Source organism: Gorilla gorilla, chromosome 2 (genome assembly GCF_029281585.2).
Source record: "Gorilla gorilla gorilla isolate KB3781 chromosome 2, NHGRI_mGorGor1-v2.1_pri, whole genome shotgun sequence".
Taxonomy (NCBI): Eukaryota; Metazoa; Chordata; class Mammalia; order Primates; family Hominidae; genus Gorilla; species Gorilla gorilla.
Genome location: NC_086017.1, coordinates 32,752,262 through 32,776,487, shown reverse-complemented (window position 1 = coordinate 32,776,487; position 24,226 = coordinate 32,752,262).

The following is a 24,226-nucleotide window of genomic DNA, read 5'->3' as shown; positions in this document are numbered from 1 at the left end:
CTTCATGTCTAAAACACCAAAAGCAATGGCAGCAAAAGCCAAAATTGACAATGGGATCTAATTAAACTAAAGAGCTTCTGCACAGCAAAAGAAACCACCATCAGAGTGAACAGGCAACCTACAGACTGGGAGAAAATTTTTGCAACCTACTCATCTGACAAAGGGCTAATATCCAGAATCTACAATGAACTCCAACAAATTTACAAGAAAAAAACAAACAGCCCCATCAAAAACTGGGTGAAGGATATGAACAGACACTTCTCAAAAGAAGACATTTATGCAGCCAAAAAACACATGAAAAAAATGCTCATCATCATTGGCCATCAGAGAAATGCAAATCAAAACCACAATGAGATACCATCTCACACCAGTTAGAATGGTGATCATTAAAAAGTCAGGAAACAACAGGTGCTGGAGAGGATGTGGAGAAATAGGAACATTTTTTCACTGTTGGTGGGACTGTAAACTAGTTCAACCATTGTGGAAGTCAGTGTGGCGATTCCTCAGGGATCTAGAACTAGAAATACCATTTGACCCAGCCATCCCATTACTGGGTATATACCGAAAGGATTATAAATCATGCTGCTATAAAGACACATGCACACGTATGTTTATTGCAGCACTATTCACAATAGCAAAGTCTTGGAACCAACCCAAATGTCCAACATGATAGACTGGATTAAGAAAATGTGGCATATATACACCATGGAATACTATGCAGCCATAAAAAAGGATGAGTTCATGTCCTTTGTAGTGCCATGGATGAAGCTGGAAACAATTATTCTCAGCAAACTGTTGCAAGGACAAAAAAGCAAACATTGCATGTTCTCACTCATAGGTGGGAATTGATCAAAGAGAACACATGCACACAGGAAGGGGAACATCACACACCAGGGCCTGCTGTCGGGTGGGGGTATGGGGGAGGGATAGCATTAGGAGATATACCTAATGCTAAATGACGAGTTAATGGGTGCAGCACACCAACATGGCACATGTATAAATATGTAACAAACCTGCATGTTGTGCACATGTACCCCAAAACTGAAAGTATAATAATAAAAAAAAGAAGGAAGAGAAAAAGTACATTAAAAAAAAGAAAGAATCCTATCCCTACTCCGTTGAATGTCTGCCCCTTGCCTAGAGAGGGTATGTGGATCTCGGCAGGATGATTCAAGTGCTCAAACAATGACCTTTCGAGTCTTTATCTCGAGGCTCTGTCTAATGCTCAGTCAGTCTTTCTGTACGAAGAGATAGAGATGGTTATAGTAGCTCCAGGCTTCCATCTTACTAGGTCGGTAACTGTACAGAGAAGAGCATGCTTCTTTCCCTTCATTCTAGCAAATGTGGCTAACATTCATTGCTCTGGCTTGGAGTGCATGGGCTTCCTGATTAATCACAGAGGCCAGTGTGATGAACGCTTTTATCTGGCCACCCAGGGGCAGGCAGTTATGAACATTTGAATCCCGTAGCCTGAGATTGGAGAAGAGTAGTTTCCTAAAGGAGAATTGGGGGGCTGGGATTTTAAAAAGTAGGAAGAGATGCTGGGAAGGCTGAACAATTGGTGTCCACTTTATTAAAGTGAGTTCCTCGCACTTTAATATGCATACCTGGGGGATCTTGTTAAAATGCTGGATCCGATTCCTAGATGATATGGTTTGAATGTTTTGTCCACTCTAAATCTCATGTGAAAATGTGACCTCCAATGTTGGAGGCAGGGCTTAGTGGGAGGTGCTCGGGTCATGGGGGTGGATCCCCTCATGGATGGCTTGGTGCCCTCCTTGAGTGAATGAGTGTGTTCTCACTCCATGAGTTCATATGAGATCTGGTTGTTTAAAAGAGCCTGGAACTTCCTCGTCTGTCTCTTGCTCCCTTTGTCACCACGTGATACACTGGCTCCCACTGTTCCCTCTGCCATGACTGTAAGCTTTCTGAGGCCCACAGCAGATGTGGGTGCTATGCTTTTACAGCCTGCAGAACTGTGAGCCAAAATAAACCTCTTTTCTTTATAAATTACCCAACCTCAGGTATTCCTTTATAGCAATGCAAATGAACTAATGCATTAGATCTGGTGAGGGGCCTGAGATTCTGTGATTCAAACAAGGTCCCAGGTATTTCTAATGTTGCTGGTTCAGGGACCTTGCATTGAATGGCAAGGCAGTAGAGGGTGAGGTCACTGCACAGCTGGAAACCATCTCCTGTTGTTAAAGAAGACATGTGGGTAGCTGCCTCTCAGAGGGATTTGGGTAGCAGTCAAATAGCATCCTCAGTGTAACACAGGGTGTGAGAAAGCTTATTGGAGGGGTCTGTTCTAAATGACTAGGCCTAGTGGGGCAGGTTGCATGACCCAGGAATGCTAATGTTGGCAGTTTCTTTTTGTGCTGCAGCAGCACTTACAAAAGCACATTATGCTGTTAAATGAATTATACACAGTGAGTGAATCACAGGCCCACACTGCCAACAGGCAGCTCCCACTGGAATGAATTTGGACAGGGAGAGTTTAAAAAAATAGCCAAACTGCAGGATAATATGTAACCAGAAATATTTTCAAAATGGGCCATAAAAGGATGTTTGGGAAAGTTAATTTTTAAACGTATGCTCCAACTCTGTGGTGTAGACTCCCTAGATGACTGAGAGCACCATTTCTCCTCCTGCTACGGTTCTCCCCCAGGCTGTATTTGGAAAATATTGATTTCTCTCCTTGATTTGTTTAACAGCAAATTCAACAACAACAAGTTTCAACTTGCTGACTAGAATTTTCATAGCATGATCATAATCAGACACAGCTAATAGCAGGGAAGCTAATTGTCTTCTAAATTGATTTTTCTTTTATGTTAGAAGAATAAATGGTGGAGCTTCTCAAAATATTTCAGGGCCAAATGTTTGAGACCAGAATTTGAAAGATTAATTACAAAATTTTGGAGGGATACAAACTCTCAAAATTTAAAACATACTGCAATTTAGGACCTAGCTATTTTTTAGGCAGTCACTGGTCATTTTGATTTCAAAGATAGAAATTAGAATTGGTGGCTTAGACCAATATATATATATAAAGGAATTGTTTTAAATTGTATTTTAATTTACTTTCTCTAGCTTCTCATAGTTTTTTTTTTTAAAGGAAATTGAAGGTATGTACAAGCACTAAACCAACTGTTTTTCATTTTTCACCTTACTTAAGTGACAAATATAATGCAGTCAGCATAATGCACATTAGATGGTTTCAGCAAACAAGATGCTCACAGCACATTTGACCTGTCCTTGGATCTGTTTACCTTTTTTTTGGAGTGGGGCAAGGAAGGGGGAGAAGGAAGTTTACTCCATAGCTTGGAGCTTCATAATGCTTGAACGCCTATTTGTTCCTGACACTGAAGTGCAGCAAGAAGGCAACTCAAGGGTTTGAGTTGCAAGCCCTGAGCTTTTGTTTATGATGAGTTGATATTGATGGGTTCATCTCTTTTCCACTTAATGTTTCTCGATGAGAATAGAAATGCAAGGCTATCTCAGTGTTCACGTCTCACAAATATAATTTGCAAATAAGATTAAGAAAATGAGATGGAATGTGGTCTTCATAACTAGACAAGTTACATTTCTTAAGGAGATCTGTCCTGACCACCTATTTAATGCCACTGTGGAACCTCCCTCCCTATCTCACTGTAGCCCTCATCTCCCTGACTCTGAGCTATTTTTTCCATAGTACTTCTCATCTCATATAATTTCTCATTTATTTATTATTGTCATTGACTGTCTCCCTCCTCTAGAATGTCAGCTCCATAAGAGCAGGAAAGTTTTGTTCACTGATGTATCCTGCATGCCTGGGACAGTGTCTGACCCTTGATAGATCTTCAGCAAATAAATTAATGAATACATTTCTCTAAGTCCATTCTCATTTCTTAGAACAGGTTGAAATTTCAAAAGAAATACAGCCACCTACTTATACCATGTCTCAAACACACTAAAGATATTTTTTCCAGCTGAAGAAAAAAATGTTTTGTCACACATCATAAGATACCACTTGATTATGGCATCAATAAAAGTTCATTTGATAAAATAAAATTTTGATTCCCATGTAGATCAATTAGCTTTTCCCAAGGTTCAGTTAAATCAGTTTCTCAACCTTGGCAGTATAATGATGTTTGTTATGGAGAGTGTGTTGTGCATTGTGGGATATTTAGTAGCATCCCTAGCCTTGACCTAATAAGGATTAGTGTCACCCTCTCTCTTCTGGTTGTGGCAACCAAAAGTGTCTCCAGATATTGTCAAATATCCACCATTTGGAATCACTTAGTTAAACCAATCAACCTAATTTTAAGTAGGCGTACTGGCTTGCAAATATTTATCTTTAATCTTTGAAGACAGAATAGCTGTCTTTTATCAAGCACTTGTGTGGTAGGCAGAATAATGGCCCCCAATGATGTTCATACCCAAATCCTGGGTATGAATATGTTACCATACATGGCACAAAAGGCTTTGCAGATGTGATTAAGATTAAGGACCTCGAGGTGAGGAGATCATTCTAGATTATCCAGGTGGGCCCAGTCTCATCACATGAGCATTTAAAACCTGAGACCCTTTTAGACTGTGGTAAGAATACATCAGTGATAGGATAGGATGTGGATAGGATACCTCAGTGAACAAAACTTTCCTGCTCTTATGGAGCTGACATTCTAGAGGAGAGAGACAGTCAATGAGAATAATAAATAAATGAGAAATTATATGAGATGAGAAATGCTATGGAAAAAATAGCTTAGAGTCAGGGAGATCAGGGCTACAGTGGGACAGGGAGGGAGGTTCCACAGTGGCATTAAATAGGTGGTCAGGACAGATCTCCTTAAGAAATGTAACTTGTCTAGTTATGAAGACCACATTTGTGTCTGCGATTTATGATCTCAGAAGAGGTATGAGGGAAATGTGATGTGACAAGTACTGAACCCTTCGTTGCTCACTTTGAAGATCTAGGAAGGGGGATAGGAGCCAAGGAATGCTATGACCTGTAGAAGCTGAAGTGACCTTCAATTGACAGCCATCAGGAAAATAGGGATCTTGGTCCTACGACTGCAAAGAGCTTAATTCTGCCAACAAATGGGCAAGGAATGGATCCTTCCCTAGACCTGCAGGAAGGAATGCAGCCCTGCTGACATCTCGATTTTAGCCTCTCAGGACCCATGTTGGACTTCTGACCTATAGAACTCTAAGATGAAAATTTGTGTTAAGCCACGAAGTTTATGGTACTTTGTTCCAGCAGTAACAGAATTTATCACACTGAGACCTTTGCACAATAACTTTCTATCTTCTCATTTTATAGAGGATGTAGGCTGAATTGTGTCCCCGCCAATTCATATGTTAAAGTCCTAACCTCCAGTACCTCACAATGTGATTGTGGTTTGGAGACGGGGTCTTTAAAGTGGTAATTAAGGTGAAATGAAGTCAATAATATGAGCCCTAATCCAATATGACTGGTGTTCTTATAAGAAGAGATTAAGACTCAGACACACACAGAGGAAGACCAGGTGAAGGGAAGACTGCGGAGGAGATGGCCATCTGTGGGCCAAGTGAGGCCTTCAAAAGGAATCCACCCTGCTGACACATTGATCTTGGGCTTCTAGCCTTCAGAACTGTGAGGAAAAGTATTTCTATTGTTTAAGCCACGGAGTCTGTCATACTTTGTTATGGCAATCCTGAAAACTAACTCAATAGATGATGAAACAGACTCAGAACATGAATAAATTTCTCTAGGACATATAGCTAGTACAGGTGGGATTGGAGTCTCTGCAATCCATGATGTTGATGTATGCAATAAGTGATTCTAACTGCGTTAAGTTTATGGATGACCCAGAGCATTCTAACTGTTGCCAGTTTGTAGAGGAAAAGTTTGAGACCTGTGTTCAAATTCTGTTGTGACTACTAGTTGTTGTGTCTTGAGTGACATGTTGATCTCAGAGGCCCAGTTTGCTCATATCTAAAATGGTTTTTAGCTTCTTTCCATGATTACTTTGTGAACTACATAGATAATGACTGCAAATGCATTTTGTTACACACCAAGCACTGTGCAAATGTGAGGTGGTATTATTAAAATGTTACTATTGCTGGAAAAGAAATCAAGTGAATGTTTTCTGACAGCACCTTTCAGACCTTCTTCTAGGTATGTTTAGGGAATGTCCACTCTTTGAAATGCAAGAAACAACATAGAAAATATTGTTTAACTCACAGGAACAAGAATGTGCAAGAATCAGTGTTTCCTTTCTGTGTTTCCTTCTCAAAGGCAATTCACATGTATTTTATTGTTTGGAATTCCCAGTGGAGGCATTATTAAGTGCACTGTTCAGAGTCAGTGGGAAGAACAACAGCTGTTTAAAGAAAAGAAGGGGAACTGTCTACTCTAATTTAGGTTGTCTGGTTTATTATGGGATAACAGTAAGAAACAAACAGAAAAGGACTGTCTTGTTAACTTGTGGCAAAGTTAACAAGACAGCTTTCCCACAGGAGAGCAATGTGTTCCATGAGTCTGTGGTTCCAAGTAATGTTCTTCTAAGGGGGGAAAGCGTTTATTTTGGTTTGAAACTCTGCAAGCTTCTTGTCTTGTATCCACTTTCACAAATGACAGTCTTTGTATCCAAAATAACAGAAGTTTCAAGTGGCTTAAAGGGATCTACCAGCCACATTAAGTTTGTTTTAATGGTGCCCTTTAGCAGGGAATTGTACAGCCACTCTCACTCTACCACCACATTCCTGATGAAGGCAAATTTAGCATCAACATGGGGAGCTGACATACTTTCTTGTGCATGTTCCTAAAGTAATATTACCAATTGATTCTGGCATCAGTTAGCTACACATTTGCCATCTGCTTTCTGGAATGTCCTCTCCTCCTTCCCTGCCTTGGGTACTTCTATTCAAACTTCAATTCCTAGCTTGACTTTTAACTTGTGTGTGAAACCTTTTCCATCTTTTCCAGGCACTGTAAATTCCCTCTCTTGTTTGTGTGCCTGTGACACCTTATTCAGATCTTCAATATACTATTTAATATCTTATAAGGCAATGATTTATTTGTAATTCCGGGCAATAATGATTTGTGAGGTTTTCAATCACAGATATATTTTGTGTTCCTAGCACTGTGTCTCAAACATAGCAGTTGTATAATATATTAATAAATTCCAAATCAAAGTAAGGGCCTAGGATGATGTGTAACAACAGCTATCATTTATTTAGCAATTTCTATAAGCTAGTAACTCATGATCTCATTTATCCCAGCAGTCCTATAAGGTGGCCTTTATGTTCACTATTTTATAGATTAGGAAATTGAGGCCTGTGGCTAGGTGACTTGCCCAAGGTCATCTGGCTTTTAAGGAACAGAGAGGTTTCTAACTAAAGTGAATAATGATGTGTGTTTATATGGAAGATGGGTAATAGCTGATATAAACCCAAGCAAAGTGGAAAGGGAATTTTTTTGTCCTTAACATCGTTTTACTTCCATTTATTCTTTTCCTCTCCTGCTTTTTAATGTGCCTTTTGTATACCCATTAAGGCCTGGTGTTGTAGATTGAATTATTGGTCACAATTCTCATCATCTTTATGAATTATAAATCCATACCTTTGGTCATGTGACTTTGAAGTATCTTCCACTAGAGGGGGCAGAATATTTTTCTCCACTCCATTGATGTTGGGCTTGGCCACATTACTTGCTTTGGTCCATGGATTGTGGGTAGAGGTGACAATGGGCCAGTTCTGAGCTGAGACCTTAAGAGGCATTGTATGTTGTGAGTTTCTGCTCACCTCTCTTTCAATTCCTAATGAGAAGAACTTGCCTTGAGTAGCCACAGGTCCAAGGAAGGTAAAAGACATGCGGAGGAGGCATGAACTTTATCTGAAGTTCGAAGCTGAGATGTCTCAGCTTACTGGTAGAGTAGACCGTCTAATGAGAGAAATAAATGTTTGCTTTATTGTAATCCACTGAGACTTTGGGATTGTTTGTTATACAGAAAGATCTGGTTAATATACTTGGCCTCCTAAAGGTACTCTATAATCACGGTTGCTATCTCCTTCTGCCTTAACTAATCAATCAAAAGGAAAGGAAAATCCCATTTATCTAGCAGGCATAAGCATGTAAACTCCATAAAGGCATCCTAGAGACTGACACATAATGTGAGCTCAAAAATGAATGTGAAAACCCTTTTTTTAAAAATTTTTTAATTTTTTTAGATGGAATCTCGCTGTTTCGCCCAGGCCAGAGTGCAGTGGCGCTATCTTGGCGCACTGCAAGCTCCGCCTCCCGGGTTCACGCCATTCTCCTGCCTCAGCCTCCCGAGTAGCTGGGAATACAGGTGCCCGCCACCGTGCCCAGCTAATTTTTGGTATTTTTAGTAGAGACAGGTTTCACCGTGTTAGCCGAGATGGTCTCAATCTCTTGACCTCGTGATCCACCCGCCTCGGCCTCCCAAAGTGCTGGGATTACAGGCGTGAGCCACCGCGCCCAGACGAAAACCCTTTTTAAAAGTTACAAGTTTCTCTGAATGTTTTCCCGCTCTCTCCTTGTCCACCTCCGCTGCTTTAATGACACTTCTGGCTCCTTTAAAGCCTGCTGTCTAGTTCCAGCACTAGAAAGTATTTCAGTAGTACTTACCTACAATGTTGGCTTCTTTATCTCTTTTCAGAGAGAAAGAATTTCCTCTGAAAACGGCTTTTCTTCTACCACTGTGGCTCCTGCCACCTCCTACCATCTGACCACACACTGTGCAAAGTGTGTATGTGTTTAAGTCCCCCATTTCAATATGCTTGCAGGCCCGCCCTCCCTAGAGCTCAGATACTAATCAGGGTCCGGGGAGGGGGACATGCCCAGAGCACCAATTCCTCAGACAGAGCTCACCTCCTATCTTGTTCTCTCTACTCCATCACACACGTCCCCCCCTTTCTCTCCTCCCCTTCCGTCTTCCCTCCCTAATTCCAGGTCATAATCAGCTGTTTGAAACAAGTATAGTGTTTCCCTTTAAATCTTTTGCTACGTGTGTGCAACTTCATTGAGTCCTTATAATGATCCATAAAGGTAGTAATTACTTTTCCTGATTTTATAGATAAAATATTAATATTTTAGCTCATTAAGGTTAGAAGCTAAGTTGGAATCCTAGGCCTGTATGACTGTATCCAGTAGATCTATGATTTTAAAACTTTTCTCTAGCAGCTGGAGTCTTTTTTTAATGTATAAATTAAAACTTACATAGTGTCCTTTATTCACAGAATGGCTTGGGCTGCAAGTAATAAAACCCTGATTCAAGCTGGCTTGGATAACGAGGAGAATTAAAACTCTCACCTAACAGGAAGTCCAGAGGTGATATGAACTTCAGCACGGTGCATCAGGGCTCCAGTCACACTTCTGCATGGCTCTGTCCTGGTTCTTTCTTCCTCTGTGTGACACATGTATCCTCAGGCTGGGAGCAAGATGGCAGTAGTGGTTTCAGGCATCCCATTTAGACTGCAAACCTACAGCTGGAGTTGGGGTGGTCTTATCTTATGAGGGAGGAATGTTTCCCCGAAGTTCCCCAGCAGACGTCACTTTATGTTTCATTGCCTACATCTGGGTCACATGTTAGCCTTAAAGAAATTACTCCCAAGGGGTCATCCTGATTGGCATGTACAAGTAAGGTTCACTCTGGAGCTAAGGAGATGGCTTCCTTTGCCACCTGTGGTTGTAAAATTCTAAGGTGGCCCCTAAGATTCCCACCCCATGGTGAGCATATCTTGTATAATATCTTATCCTTGAGTGGGGGTGGAACCTGTGAACATGATGAATAAGACAGGATAATCATTCCCTTGTCTAGATTATGTTATATGGCAAATGGTGATTATGTTATATAAGACTCTGTCATAGCACACTGGAGAGATTAAGCTCACTGGAGAGATTCTAAGCTACTAGCTTTGGAGATGGCAGGGGTCATCGTCCTATGGCAAGGATCTGAGAGTGTTCTGTAGGAACTGAGAGCAGTCCTCGACAGCCAGCTAGCTACCACATTCTTCCAACAATCTGAGTGAGCGTAGAAGCAGATTATTCCCCAAAAGCTCCAGAAAGGAGTGTAGTGTGGCTGACATCCAGATTTCACCATGTACGATGCTGAGCAAAGAATCCAGCCACGCCATGCCCAGTTCTGATGTAGGACTGTGAACTAATCAATGGGTGTTGTTTTAAGCCACTAAATGATAACTTATATGAAGCAACGGAAAACCAGTGCAAGTCATAGGAAACTGAATTCTGTCAATAGCCTCAATGGGCTTAGAAGAGGACAATGTGCCAGAGATGGCATCATGTCCCAGAAAAAACCTGGATTTAACCTGCAAGACTGAGCAGAGAACCCAGTTACTCTGTGCCCAGACTTCTAACCTATAGAAACCGTGAGATCATAAATGGATATTGTTTTTAGTTACTAAGTTGGTGTTAATTTGTAGTGAAGCAATATACAGTGAATATACCCCAACCCCTCATCCACATGTCACACTGGAGGTAGACAGCTGTAAACACTGGGCTTTGTCAAAACAGAGATTAGATGTTGAGTATAAAATAGATAACACCAATACCTTATTAGCATAATTATATTTTCTAAATTCACAAATATAACAGTAAAAGTTAATAAAGGAAAATCATAGTACTGTTCTAAAGAATATAAGAAATTGAGGGTTATGAATGACAATTACTGTATCCAATTTGTTTCTCTATTTTCTTTTGTTTGCACAGATCAAGACAATTCTGACTCACACATATTTAATAATCATGCAGTCAATTTAATAATTGTATATGTTGTAGACATGTATAAGCTTGAATAAAAAAAGGGCCACTGCAGAACTGCAACCTCTGTAATCACTGATACAGTTACAAGATGTCTAATTAAACACAAAGAAACAATAGATCTTTTAATACCAGGATTTGTATAAAATCAAATTTTTGTAGTTACACAATGCAGTCTCTAGAGTGTTTCAATTTGATATGACATTTACATGCATATACTGATTTTATTACAATTTAAACATAAATGAATATATATATATATTTATTTAAAAATTAAATTTGAATCCAAGCTTTTTGGAACATCTTTGTAGACCCTTAGGGTTCCACAGAAAATAATCTGAAAGCTCCTGCTCTGATCTCATGAGTTCATGCTGACAACTGCTGGTCTTTCAGTATGGTTGACATCATCTAGGAGAAAGTCAAAAGGATTACTTTTGTTTGTTTGTTAAGTCCAAACAAGCACCTCATCATAAGTTGTTGAGAGGCTGAAATCTTGGTGGGAGGTCTCAGTGGGAGACAGCAGTTCCCAGCCCTGTCCAGCTCATCAGCAATTGCTTAGTGGGGAGGCCAGGCAGTGATTTCTTGTACCTGGGATTCTGCATGTTTGTGGGCCAAGCAGTGCTGGAACACATTGGGGATGGAGTAGACAACTTTGATTTCTTGGACTGGGAGCTGGTCCGGACTCATCACACAGGGCAAATGGAGGTGACTTGATCTTTCAGACTCCAGTGACTGAAGTGTGAAAACAATTTGAAGCATGAGGTATAAAATATGAATATTTATACTAAGTGGGCTAGAAAAAGACTATGCTAGTTCCCTGCATTAGGGATATTTTATAATAATAGAAGAGCTATAAAAAGGATTTCTGGAAAATGTAACAATTATAAACATATATACATCTAACAGCAGAGTCCTAAAATTACACAAAATGAAGATGGACAGAATTGTACAGAAAAATAGATAATTCAACAATAATAATTGAGGACTTTAATATGCCACTCTAAAGATACTGGAATAATTATACAGCAAATCAATAATATTTAGACAATGTAGACACTGACTAAAGATTCTCAAACTTCTAGCTAAAGTTTGATTTGAACTAACCTGGCTTTCTGATCTATCTGTATAATATTTAAGTTTATCGACTTAGGACTCATGGATTCCTAGACAGTACATGCAGGCTTTTAGGGGTTTCCTAATCCTATAAAATAATATGCAAACTATTTTGTGAGTGAAGACATTTGGGGAAGGGGTGTTCATGGCTTTCATCAGTCTGTTAACATACATTCTTTTGAGGATGTGCTGTGTACCAGGTACTGGTCTAAGTGTTGGTTGACAGCTGAGAACAAGACAAAGTTGTATAGAATGTATATTTCACTGTCAGTGGGGTGAGGTGGGACATTCAGACATAAAAAAGTAACAGATTGCTTTAGATACTCATGTATGCTTGAAAGAAGATATGATAATGTGATAGGCATTGTCTTTGAGGGCCAAGGAAGACTCCTCATAGGCAGTGATATTGGAGAAGGAAGGTGCTAATGTCCTGAGATGGGAACAAATGCATTACATTCAAGGGGCTGAATTAAGCCCAGAGTGGTGGAGCACAATAACTGAATGGGAAAGTAGAGAGAGATGATTTTGGAGCCTGCAGGAGCCAGATCATGGAGGTCCTTTTATGCCGTGTTCTAGGATTTAGAGTCTGGCAAACCAGTGGTAAGCCATTTGGGGGTTTTAGGTGGGAATGTATTCTGACTACTGTGTGGAGAATGGAACACCAACTAGAAACTAACTTCCATGGCCCAGATGGGAGGTGATGGTGAACAGAATGAAGAGAGGGAGAGGAGAGACTTTAAAGAGCTTAACAATCACTAAGGCAAAGAGCCCTTTAAAATGGGAGTGTACCAGTCTGAGTGTCATTAGAAAGTAAATTATATCAATTTAAGCCCAGTGGGACACCAGTTCATGTCGTTCATCATTCCTTCATTGGGTCTGTAAGCTGTGGTTTAGAAAAAAGCAGTGTGATGATATGAGCAAAAGAGTTTACAGGCAGGAATCCAAGTAGAGTTGAAATCACCACTAAAGTAAATGGGTGGTAAAAGGTAACAATAGCTGCTATAACAAACAATGCCCAGTTTCAGTGGCTTACCACAATGAAAGTTTATTTCTCATTCATATTGTTCTCTAAGTGGTAACTCAGGAATATGAACTCCCATTGCTTGCCTCTATCATCTCAGAATTCTAAGCTTCCTCAAGGAGGTTGAGGATATGGAAGATCACACAGCATGTTTTAGGAGCTAGGCCTGTAAGTGACTTATATCAATTCTATCCCACATTCTGTTAGTCAGAATCCAGTCACCTGGACACATCTAACTGCAAAAGCGTGGGAGAACTCGGATATGGATGAGTGCTAATAATCTCAGCTACAGTTGTTTAGAAATCATGCTCCTGCCATGCCCCAACTGCTTATGGCTGGACTGCCCAAGATGAAGCTAGAATGTTTCATTTATTCTCTTAGCATCACTCCTGTGGCCATTTGTCTCAATGGTAGATAGGTTTTTAATTTCTTTTCTGTGTTTGCTTGTTTGTTTTTGGTTGTTGTTTAACTACAGTCTACCTGCATCAAAATAGTGTTCTTTGGTTTCTAGAAATTGGATCCCTATATATTTCCTTTTCTTTGGGGCTCATGTTTGGCTTTTCCTGCACCCAATCATATCTGGCAAAGGTACAGTCTAATTTTCTTTCATGAGATTAACTTTGTGTAAACAAAGTATTACATAAGATAGAGCAATGGTCCCCAACCTGTTTGGCACCAGGGACCTGTTTCATGGAAGACAACTTTTCCATGGACAGGGGAGGGGGATGGTTTTGGGCTGATTCAAGTGCATTATATTTATTGTGCACTTTATTTCTATTATGATTACATTGTGCTATATAATGCAATAATTATGTAACTCACCATAATGTAGAATCAGTGGGAGCTCTGAACTTGTTTTCCTGCAACTATATGGTCCCATCTGGAGGTGACGGGAGAGAGTGACAGATCATCACGCATTGGATTCTGAAAAGGAGCACGCAGCCTAGATCCCTGGCTTGCACAGTTCACAATAGGGTTCGTGCTCCTATGAGAATCTAATGCCACAGCTGATCTGACAGGTGGTGGAGCTCAGACGGTAATGCCAGCGATAGGGAGCAGCTATAAATACAGGTGAAGCTTTGCTTGTCCCTGCCCACCTCCTGTTGTGCAGCCCAGCTCCTAACAGGTCACAGACGGATACCAATCTGTGGCTCAGGGGCTGGGGGCCCCTGAGATAGAGGACTTAGTTGCTGAAATGGGGATCTATTACCAAAACTCAATACTCGTACTGTGAATACAGCATGAGCATTTAGAGCCCATAGAGAGTCTAGAGCCAGAGGTTCTAGGCTATGTGTTTGTGTAACTTCTGACTGGGCTGCTCTATTCTCTGTGTTGCATAATCTTTAATTATAAAAATAATATATGATATTTACCGATTGCTCTCTATGTGTCAGGCTTTCTTCTCAGCACTTTACATGGATCATTGCAAGCTTCATAAGAAATCTTTGAGGTAGGTGTTTGTATGCTCACTGTTACAGTGAGGAAACTGAGGCACAGGAAAGTTAAATTGTGTCAGAAAAATTATGGACTTCAGGGCCTCAAATCAGATATTTTCAGGGAATTGGAGGATCCTTCTGGTACAATTTTTGCTTGTAAATTTTTGGAGAAAGTTTTGTTTTTATGTTAAAGATTCTATAGAAAATTACATTTGTTATAGAATAGATTTGTTATAACAAATTACATTTATTATACAATGAACTTTTCTATATTAAAGATTAAATAACAAATTAGATTTGCCTTACATCACTTCCCAGTTAGTTTCAGAGGAAGAATAACATAAATGCTTTTTGGCTACATGGGCATGTATCTTTATAAGCACTCAAGATGCTTCCTGTTAGTTTCTTCAGTGATGCTCATAATACTGATAATATTGTTTCCGAGGAAACCGTGGGCTGAATAAACATGATTCTTGTCTGAAGATCCATTGTACTCTTTGTATGATGTTTTTGAATACTTATATAAAGTCATTTCTTCACAAGAACATCTTGTTTGCTTTACCAAAATTACACTCTGCTGAAGAAATAGCTCATGACTCATGTGCAAAAGGATCATTGGTAAGCCTTCTGGACAAGGTGCTGGTTTTCAGCTTGCATTTATTGGCACTGTTTAATTTAGGTGAGATCTGTGTGAAGCGGCTCTCTTAAAAAATTATCATTGAGTTTCTTTAGTCAGTAACACAATCCAGCGCTTGTCAAATCTATTTACTACTATTTACACGTGAAATATCTTAAAGAAAACTGGAAAATTATTAGTAGGCTATTCATTTTTCAGATTGTTCAAAAATGAGGTACTAAAACAGAAATTGGTTCTTTTGCAGTTTTATGTTTCCTCCTAAATCTTGGCTGATGTTCCTTGCTCTTGTACAGGGTGGGAAACCTTCTTGTAAGTGGTTATGAGCTTCTGTCAGGGATCATAAAAAGGTGGTCCAGCCCATAAGCCTTGTAGACCTGATATTTTGCACGGTGTTTTACAAAGTTTCAATGTGAAGACCTTTAGTTGGGGTATTTCCATTGAAATTTACCTTACCCCCTTTACCCTGGTTTTTATGACACAGCTCATACATTTATAAGATGAAGTTGGCCCCTGAACAGCATCCAGGGCTGACGTTCAGTTTCTAGAAGGTGGCCCCCTAACTTCCTCTTTTTCAAAGATTGAGTGCCTTTTTTGCCCAGATCATCAACTGGGCATATGTTGGGATTTACCCAAAGTTGATCACATCTGATAAAGGCCCAGTTATATATATTTATAGACAAAGCATTCTGTAGGATTTGTGGATTAGGTGCTGGAGTTAAAACCTATTAACAACAATCAAGATTTGGGCTGCAAGTAGGGGCTAAGGGTTTAGGGCCTCTGATACATTTGGCCATGGATACTATTAAAAATATTTATGCAACTTCTAATTTGATGCCTGAATTTTTAATCACTGTGGGCCTGAGGGAAGAGTTTAGGGTTAAGATATTTACTTTGTGATGCTTAGCACACTTCCTTATCACTCTAATTTTCATATAAACTCCAAGTCCTGAAAAAAAATAGCCCTCTAAGAGATTCTAAACCTGAACTGTCTAATAGGATAGTCACTAGTCACATGTGGCTAATGAGCACTTTGAACCTTGGCTAGTCCAAATTGAGATATTCTGTAAGTGCAAAACATATACCAGATTTCAAAGACTTAATGTGAAAAATAGAGTATAAAATATCTTCTTAGTGTTTTTTGTATTGGTTGCATGTTGAAAAGACAATATTTTGGATATATTGGGTTGAAAATACATTGTTAAAATCAAAACACCTATTTCTTTTTCTCTTTTTAAATGTGCCATTAGAAAATGTAAAATTACGTATGTGGCTTGCATTTGTAACTTGCATTATATTTATATCAGGCAGCATTGGTCTAAACAATGAACAAGGACTATTATGACCCTAACATATATTGTTTAGCACAGATCACAACTGATAAATAATTTTTCTTAGTGGCCTTAGTAGGACTAAGTGTATTTGTCATAGAGAAGTCATAATTAAAACGTCAATAAATCCTCATTGAGTGAAGACACTTATTTCTTGTTTGAGTTCACTCATTCATCTTCTAACACATACACTTAAAAAGGATCACTCAAAATAGACTTAGTTGTGCATGCTCTGGTGTCTGAAATAGTCTCATTGCTTTTAGTGAATTATAGTTGAGAAGCAGGAGGCACATGGTTTGTTTTGACAGCTAGGAATGCAAGAGACATTATAGTTTAGATTTAACATTCCATCTGCTGCATTTTGCAAGTAGAAGAGCTGAGTCTCAGTGAAGAGGGACCTGATGGAATGGAGTAGTGGTGGTTCTGTTTTATCCTATGTCTTCCTTTTTATTTTTAACTTATGAGCTAAATAAAAGACATAACAAACAACATCACTGTGCGTTAGCAACCTTGCCAAGTGTAACAGATGAACATACTTCTATTGAGTATCACTCAGTCTTAGCCAGTTGGATTGCTCATTGCTCTGCCTCAACTACTAGGGGAAGGCATCTTTTTAAAGCTATAGATTCCACTTCTGATTCAAAAAGACCTGCTTCCTATGGATTACTAGAACAAATTAAAAGCAAAAGCCTACTTCTTTGGATCAAATTGAATACATTTCTGATTGTCAGGTCTTTATAGGGTTCATAGGTGAAAGGGACTCAAAGTAGGGACTCAAAGGAATTGTTTCTCTAACTAATATTTAAGCAAACTAATAGCTTCTAAGTTCTAGTAGCAGTTTTCTGACTAAATGGCTTTATGAACGAGGTTTATATCAACTGTCTTTGTATTTGTAGCCTGACTATATTGAAACTTGTTAAATGAACTGTCTAATGTGGCAGAGTCTATTAGCTGTCCAACAAAATTTGTTTTCTTTTTTGTCATAGTAATAGAGTTTTACTGGAAATGTGGCTGGTCAGCTGAAGACTAAGTTTTCCAAACCTCCTTGAAGTTATATATAGCCACATGGGTTATTTCTCTTCGTTAGGATGCGGGAGGAAGTGAGGTGTACCACTTCTGGGCCAAGTCCTAAGTTGATGAATGTGCCTTCCATATATATTCTTCCTTCTTGCAATGAGCTGCAAAGGCAATGACTAGGTTGATCTTGGAAGTTGTAAATGTAGATCCCCCTATCAGCCTGGGTCTCTGAATGACCATGTGGAGGAGAGACACTTGCCACCCGGGCATTTTTGTGAAAGAGGAATAAACTTATGGGTATTTGAGTCTTTTGGAATTTGTTACAGGTGTTTGGCATACTCTAACTAATATAAACTATATTTCTTGTTCTATTGGTAATTATCTGATTCAATAATAAGGAAATATCACAAATCACAAGTATACCTGTTGAGATAATTTTCTTTTCTCTCAGTACACACTTTTATCCTTAACAGTTGTAATCTTATTTATTTTACCTTTCTTTTATGCTGGCTGTATATGTTAGTTGTAGAAGTAGAGGATATCTGAACTGGAAATGGGTCAGGTAGTCCCAATCCTCATTTTACCAATGGGGAAGTACCCGTAACTTGCCTGCCTGATGTGACATGGCTAGGGAGTTGCAGGAATTGAACCAGAATTCAAGTTTCCTGTTTTTCATTCCAGTATCTTTCCAATATATCTAAGAGGTGTAAATAATTCCATTTAACTTGCCATCTCTGATGGATTGGTAGTGCCTTTCCAGACCATTGTTTTCAATAGTATGAAGCCACGTTCTGGCCCATGGAAGAGAAAAGCAGAGTAGAGACAATTACCCATTAATGCAATCTCACACCAAGATATGTTCTGTGATGTATCTTGGCAGTATTGTAAAGGTGATAGTTTTGTTTATCTTTTGAATAGTGACAGTCTGAACTGAATATTCTGATATTGTCATTATTATCAGAATTAGCATCCTAGTGTAGTGAAATGAACATAGGACTGAGTGGAAATCTGGAATTTAGCCTTAGTGTTTTTTTTTCTAACTTGACATTAAACAGATCATTTTAACACAGCTAAACTCAAATTTGCTCATCTGTAAGATAATGCTGTGGTGCAAAATTGTATTCTAAGTGTAAATTTTTGTTATTCTGTGAGAAAATTTCAGTGACAGCATGTAGTAAATATAGCTTCCTGCTCTTATAAATATATCTGTGTCTATCATCTTTCTCTCATCTATCTGTATCTATCTATCTATCTATCTATCTATCTATCTATCTATCTATCTATCTATCTGTCTATCTTCTTCATCATTATCATCTATCTATCATAACCTTTAAGATAAATATTTAATCAGATTAACAAAATATCAAATTTTAATATTATGGCTAATTATCATAAGGGTACATATTTATATGGAGTTTTTATTTGTATTTTCACATTGATCTCTACGACCACTCTGTGAGGTTGGCAGAGTAACAGTTGCCTTTAGTTGGTTTAGTTCCTTTTTTGTAACATGGCATGGCATGCACAAAGGACTCCATTTATAGGTAATAAGGCTGAGGCTTGGGAAAAGTAGATGACAAACTCTAAATCACTTAACACTTAAGTGAAGAAACTGGAACTTCATTTCAGACCAGATGTACATTTTCTCTGGATCACACTTCCTTCATAATCTCTGAATTCAAACAGTTGTACCTTGCTTTGAAAAAATTGTTATGGAGACTACTGTGGTGTCTTCAGGGTAATTCAGATTCTGGACATTTTGGGTTTTATTTAGTGAATGTTTGTTGCTGTTGTTAACATATGTCGTAGAGATTAATGGTGTCCTCTCCTCTGTTTTTAGCAGTTGAAGTCATACTCTGCCACACCTCATCAGAGTTTTCTCTTGGCCCTAGTTCTCTGCTTGTCCATGCTTGGCTTAAGTTAACCCCTCCTATTGAGTCACAGTGGATCCCTGCCACAGCTTTTCAACTTAGCTTCAATGTGAACCTTGGATAGGAAAAACTCAGACTGGCCCATCAGTGAGACCAAGATGCTCCACAGAAGAGCATGGAGGATGTAACACCTGTACTGAATCACAGAACTTGGTTACCAAAATACACTTCATGTGCTTTCCCCTTTTGCTTCTGGGTTGTACTTTCACCAGGCAGCACTTAGACGTTGAGGGCTGAGCTGTTGGGTTGTGTGGTGAACTCTGTACAACTGGTGTCTTTCACTACTGGAAAACTTTCAGGTTGCTTTACAAGACAGTTATGGGTAGACTGTCTATCATGGTAAATGGTTTGGAAAATTACTTTCAGGATTCTATCATCTTCCATTCAAAGGGAAGTCTCTGGTTTGTTTAATATCTCTCATAATGCTCTTTGGGATTAGATGTAGAAATATGGGCTCAATGTGAGCATGGTTAGGTGGTTCCTTACCTGGTTAAAGAGCTGTTACTAAATGGATCAACCGGTTCCTAGTGGAAGTCTAGCTTGGGCCCTGTTCTGCTAAGTATTTTGATTTAAAATTTGGGTGAAAGACATATATATGTGTGTGTGTGTGTGTATATATATATGTTTATATATGTGTGTATATATGTATATACATATATGTATATACCCAGTAATAGGATTGCTGAGTCAAATGGTATTTCTGGTTCTAGATTCTTGAGGAATTGCCACACTGTCTTCCACAATGGTTGAACTAATTTATACTCCCACTAACAGTATAAATGTGTTCCTATTTCTCCACAGCCTCGCCAGCATCTAATGTCTCCTGACTTTTTTATAATTGCCATTCTTACTGGAGTGAGATGGTATCTCACTGTGGTTTTGATTTGCATTTCTTTAGTCACCAGTGATGATGAGCTTTTTTTCATGTTTATTAGCCACATAAATGTCTTCTTTTGAGAAATGTCTCTTCATATCCTTTGCCCACTTTTTGATGGGATTGTTTCTTTTTCTTGTAATTTCGTTTAAGTTCCTTGTAGATTCTGGATATTAGACGTTTGTCATATGGGTAGACTGCAAAAATTTTCTCCCATTCTGTAGGTTGCTTGTTCACTCTGATGATAGTTTCTTTTGCTGTGAAGAAACTCTTTAGTTTAATTAGATCCTATTTTTCAAGTTTGGCTTTTGTTGCAATTGCTTTTGGTGTTTTAGCCACAAAGTCTTTGCACATGCCTATGTCCTGAATGATATTGCCTAGGTTTTCCTCTAGGGTTTTTATGGTTTTGAGTTTTACATTTAAGTCTGTAATCCATCTTGAGTTAATTTTTGTATAATGTGTAAAGAAGGGGTCGAGTTTCTGTTTTCTGCAGATGGTTAGCCAGTTTTCCCTGCACCATTTATTAAATAGGGAATCCTTTCCCCATTGCTTGTTTTTGTCAGGTTTGTTGAAGATCAGATGGTTGTAGATGTGTGGTGTTATTTGTGAGGTCTCTGTTCTGTTCCATTGGTCTATATATCTGTTTTGGTACCAGTACCATGGAGCATGGCACTTCTAATAGAATACCTGCTTCTCTTCCTTAATGTTTGAATTCTCAGGGCAACTGGCTGCCTCTAGATTTAAAGCATAAACTCATAATATCATGATAACCTTGATGAAGTATTTTAAAGTAAATTTGCAGACTCTGTAATACTACTGTAATTAGACCTGAGCCGCATTCAGTAGACTTGGATCTGTCTTTTTTGCATGACTCTTGTTGGCTCCATTTTTCATGTTGGTCATTGCCTTTGGTTTTCTCATTAACACCTTGCATCTAGGTTCTTCTTGGCCTATTCTGTCTTTCTGAAGCTATGTCTCCATCCAGACTTGTTAGGTATAATGTATGTGACCTTATCTTGAACTGGAATTTTGTATATACCCACTGAGATATGGTTGTGGTAGATTATTGGTCTTCACCCTTTCTGGAGATGAGTGTCCAAGTGCTTCCCAGTTGCATAACTCCTCTTCTTGTTTGTATGTAGTATTTACTAACTCTGACATGAGAAGCATGTGATGAGGAGGGTGTATGGGGCAAAGTCCCACTAAATGAGAAGGCAGTATTTGAGATGTAGATTTTAGGTTATAAAAATGGTTTATTAAAGTATAATTGACAGAAGATGAGCAGTGCATATTTAAAGAGTACAATTTACTAAGTTTTGATGTAAATGTGCACCCATGAAACCATCACCACAATCAAGATAATGAGGATAGCCATCACTCCCCTTTGCAATCTTGTCCTGTCACCTCTCCCTCCCTCACCCCAACCCAAGGCAATGACCGATCTGCTTTCTGTCTCTATATTCTATGTTCTCATTTTCTAGCATTTTATAGGAAGCAATCATACAGTATGTACTCTTTGTTAATTGTTCTTCTTCACTCAGCATACTTATATTGAGATTCATTCATGTTGCAGTAGGAATCAACTACTATTGAATGTAGTGGGTTCATTTTCATTAATGAGGAGAATTCCATTGTGCAGATATACTAGTTTGTTTATTCATTCACCTGTTGATGGACAGCTAGGTTGTTTCCAGCTTTTGATTATCATAAATTAATTTGTTATGAACATCAATGTACAGTGTTTGTGTAGACATATGCTTTCTTTTCTCTTGGTAAAATACCTAGGAATGGAATGGCTGGATCATATGGTAGTGTTTGTGTAACTGTTTAAGAACCTGTCAAATTGTTTTTCAGAGTGGTTATACCATTTTACATTCCTGCTAGTGTTCCTGGAACGAAGCCGGGTCCGGCTGCATTTTCTCAAGTCCCAATAATGAGAAGCAGACAAACTAGGAAGAAGGGAATTTATTACTGTAACTGGATACAGTGAGAAGGCCAGAGGTAATTCCACTAGACCAACTCAAAGTGTTACAGTTTTCTTAGTCCTTATATAGATTGGGGTTATGTGCCTACAGCATAGCATTCGCCTAAGTCTATTGGTAACTAATTTTGTTCCAACTAGGTCAGAGGCAAAAAATGCTTGCTAAGTCCGATTAAAAGGGCCCCAGTACATTCAAGGCCTGCCTATTGTGGTACCGCAGTGATTATTTCTATCTTATCTCTTTTACAGCTTGGTCTGGAGAGCTGCCTTAGACTCTCCATTGAATCTATTCAAACAGCTGCCTCTGTTACCTTGACTTGTCTCAGATTTTGTTGACCCGAGACAGGTCCTGGCACTGGGAATGTAAAACTGTTTATTATTTTCGCTTGCTCCAGCAAAGGAGAAGCCCATGCAAGCCTCCTACTGACCATGTGTTTCATTTCTAGCTTTGATGTCTGGGCACCGATTTCCCTAGGTTTAACTATTTGCTCAATGTGAAGGCAGCGCAGTGGAAATTTGTCTGTGTAACTGGGGTGCTATGCAGGCCTGTCTGTGTGACTGTCATGCAGGCCTGTCTGTGTGATAGCCAGGGAGAATTGGCCTGCCACACCAGCAATATATGATTCTTTATAAATTCTTCATAAATTCTAAATACAAGCCCCTTATAAGAAGCACAATTTGCAGTTTTTTTCCTAAGTTGTGGCTTCTATTTATTCTCTTTACAGTATTTTTTGAAGAGCAAAATTTTTAATTTTGAGGAAGTCCAGTTTGTTCTTATATAGATTGTGCTTTTGATGTGGTATCTAGAAAATCTTTGCCTAGAAAATCTAGAAAATCTTTGTGGTATCTAGAAAACTTTTATTTCCTTCTAGAAGATTTTTACAGATCCATTTTGAATTATTTTTTGTACATTTGTACGTGGTTGGGGTATGAATTCTTTTCAGTGTGTGTGTGTGAATGGACATCAATTTTCCGAGCATCATTTATCAAAAAGACTGTCCTTTCTTCACTGACTTTTCTTTATATCTTTGTGAAAAATCGACTGCTCCTATATGGATGAGTCTGTTTCTGTATATTTCATTCTGTTTCACAGATGAATTTGTCTACCTTTATATTAATCCCACTATTTTGATTATCGTAGCTTTATAATAAGTTTTGAAATGAGGTAGTGTTAATTCTCCAACTTTGTTCTTTTTCTAAGTTGTTTTGCCTCCCCTGAGTCCTTAGTGTTTTCATATGAATTTTAGAATGTGTTTGTCAATTTCTACATTGCTCGGATTTTATTGGGAACATATTGAACCTATTAATCAATTTGAGAGAAATGACATTGAGTCTTTCAACACACGAATTCGATATATATTTCCCATATTTCCGTTGTTTAGGTCTTCCTTAATTTCTCTCAGTATTGTTTAAAGTTTTTAGTGTTTTACATTTTTTGTAAGATCCATCCCTGATTATTTAATATATTTTGATGCTATATAAATAACACTAATTTTTAATTTCAATATTCGAGTTTTCACTGCTAGTATATAGAAAAACAATTTATTATTATTATTTTTTTTTTGAGACAGGGTCTCACTTTGTTGCCTGGGCTAGAGTGCAGTGGTGTGATCAGGACTTACTGCAGCCTTGACCTTCTGGGCTCAAGCAATCCCCCCTCCTCACCGTCCCACCCACGTAGCTGAGACTACAGTTCCATGCCACCAGGCCTGGCTAATTTTTTTATTTTTTGGAGAGACAAGGTCTCACTATGTTGCCCAGGCTGGTCTTGAACTTCTGAGCTCAAGCAGTCCTCCTGTCTCGGCCTCCCAGACTCCTGGGATTATAGGTGTGAGCCACCATGCACAATTCAGTTTTGTTTATTGACATTTTGTAAAATCCACTTACTAGTTCTAGTAATTTTTTTTAGTAGATTCCACCAGATTTTCTGCAGAGATAATCATGTCATCTTTGGATAAAGTCAGTTTTACTTTTTTCTTTTCTACTTGGATGCATTCTATTTCATTGTTTGCCTTACTGTCCTGGCTACGACCTCTGGTACAATGCTGAACAGAAGCCGTGAGGGTGAAGAGCCTTGTCTTGTTCTTTATCTTAAGGGAAAATAATTCAGTTTTTTCTCGTGACGT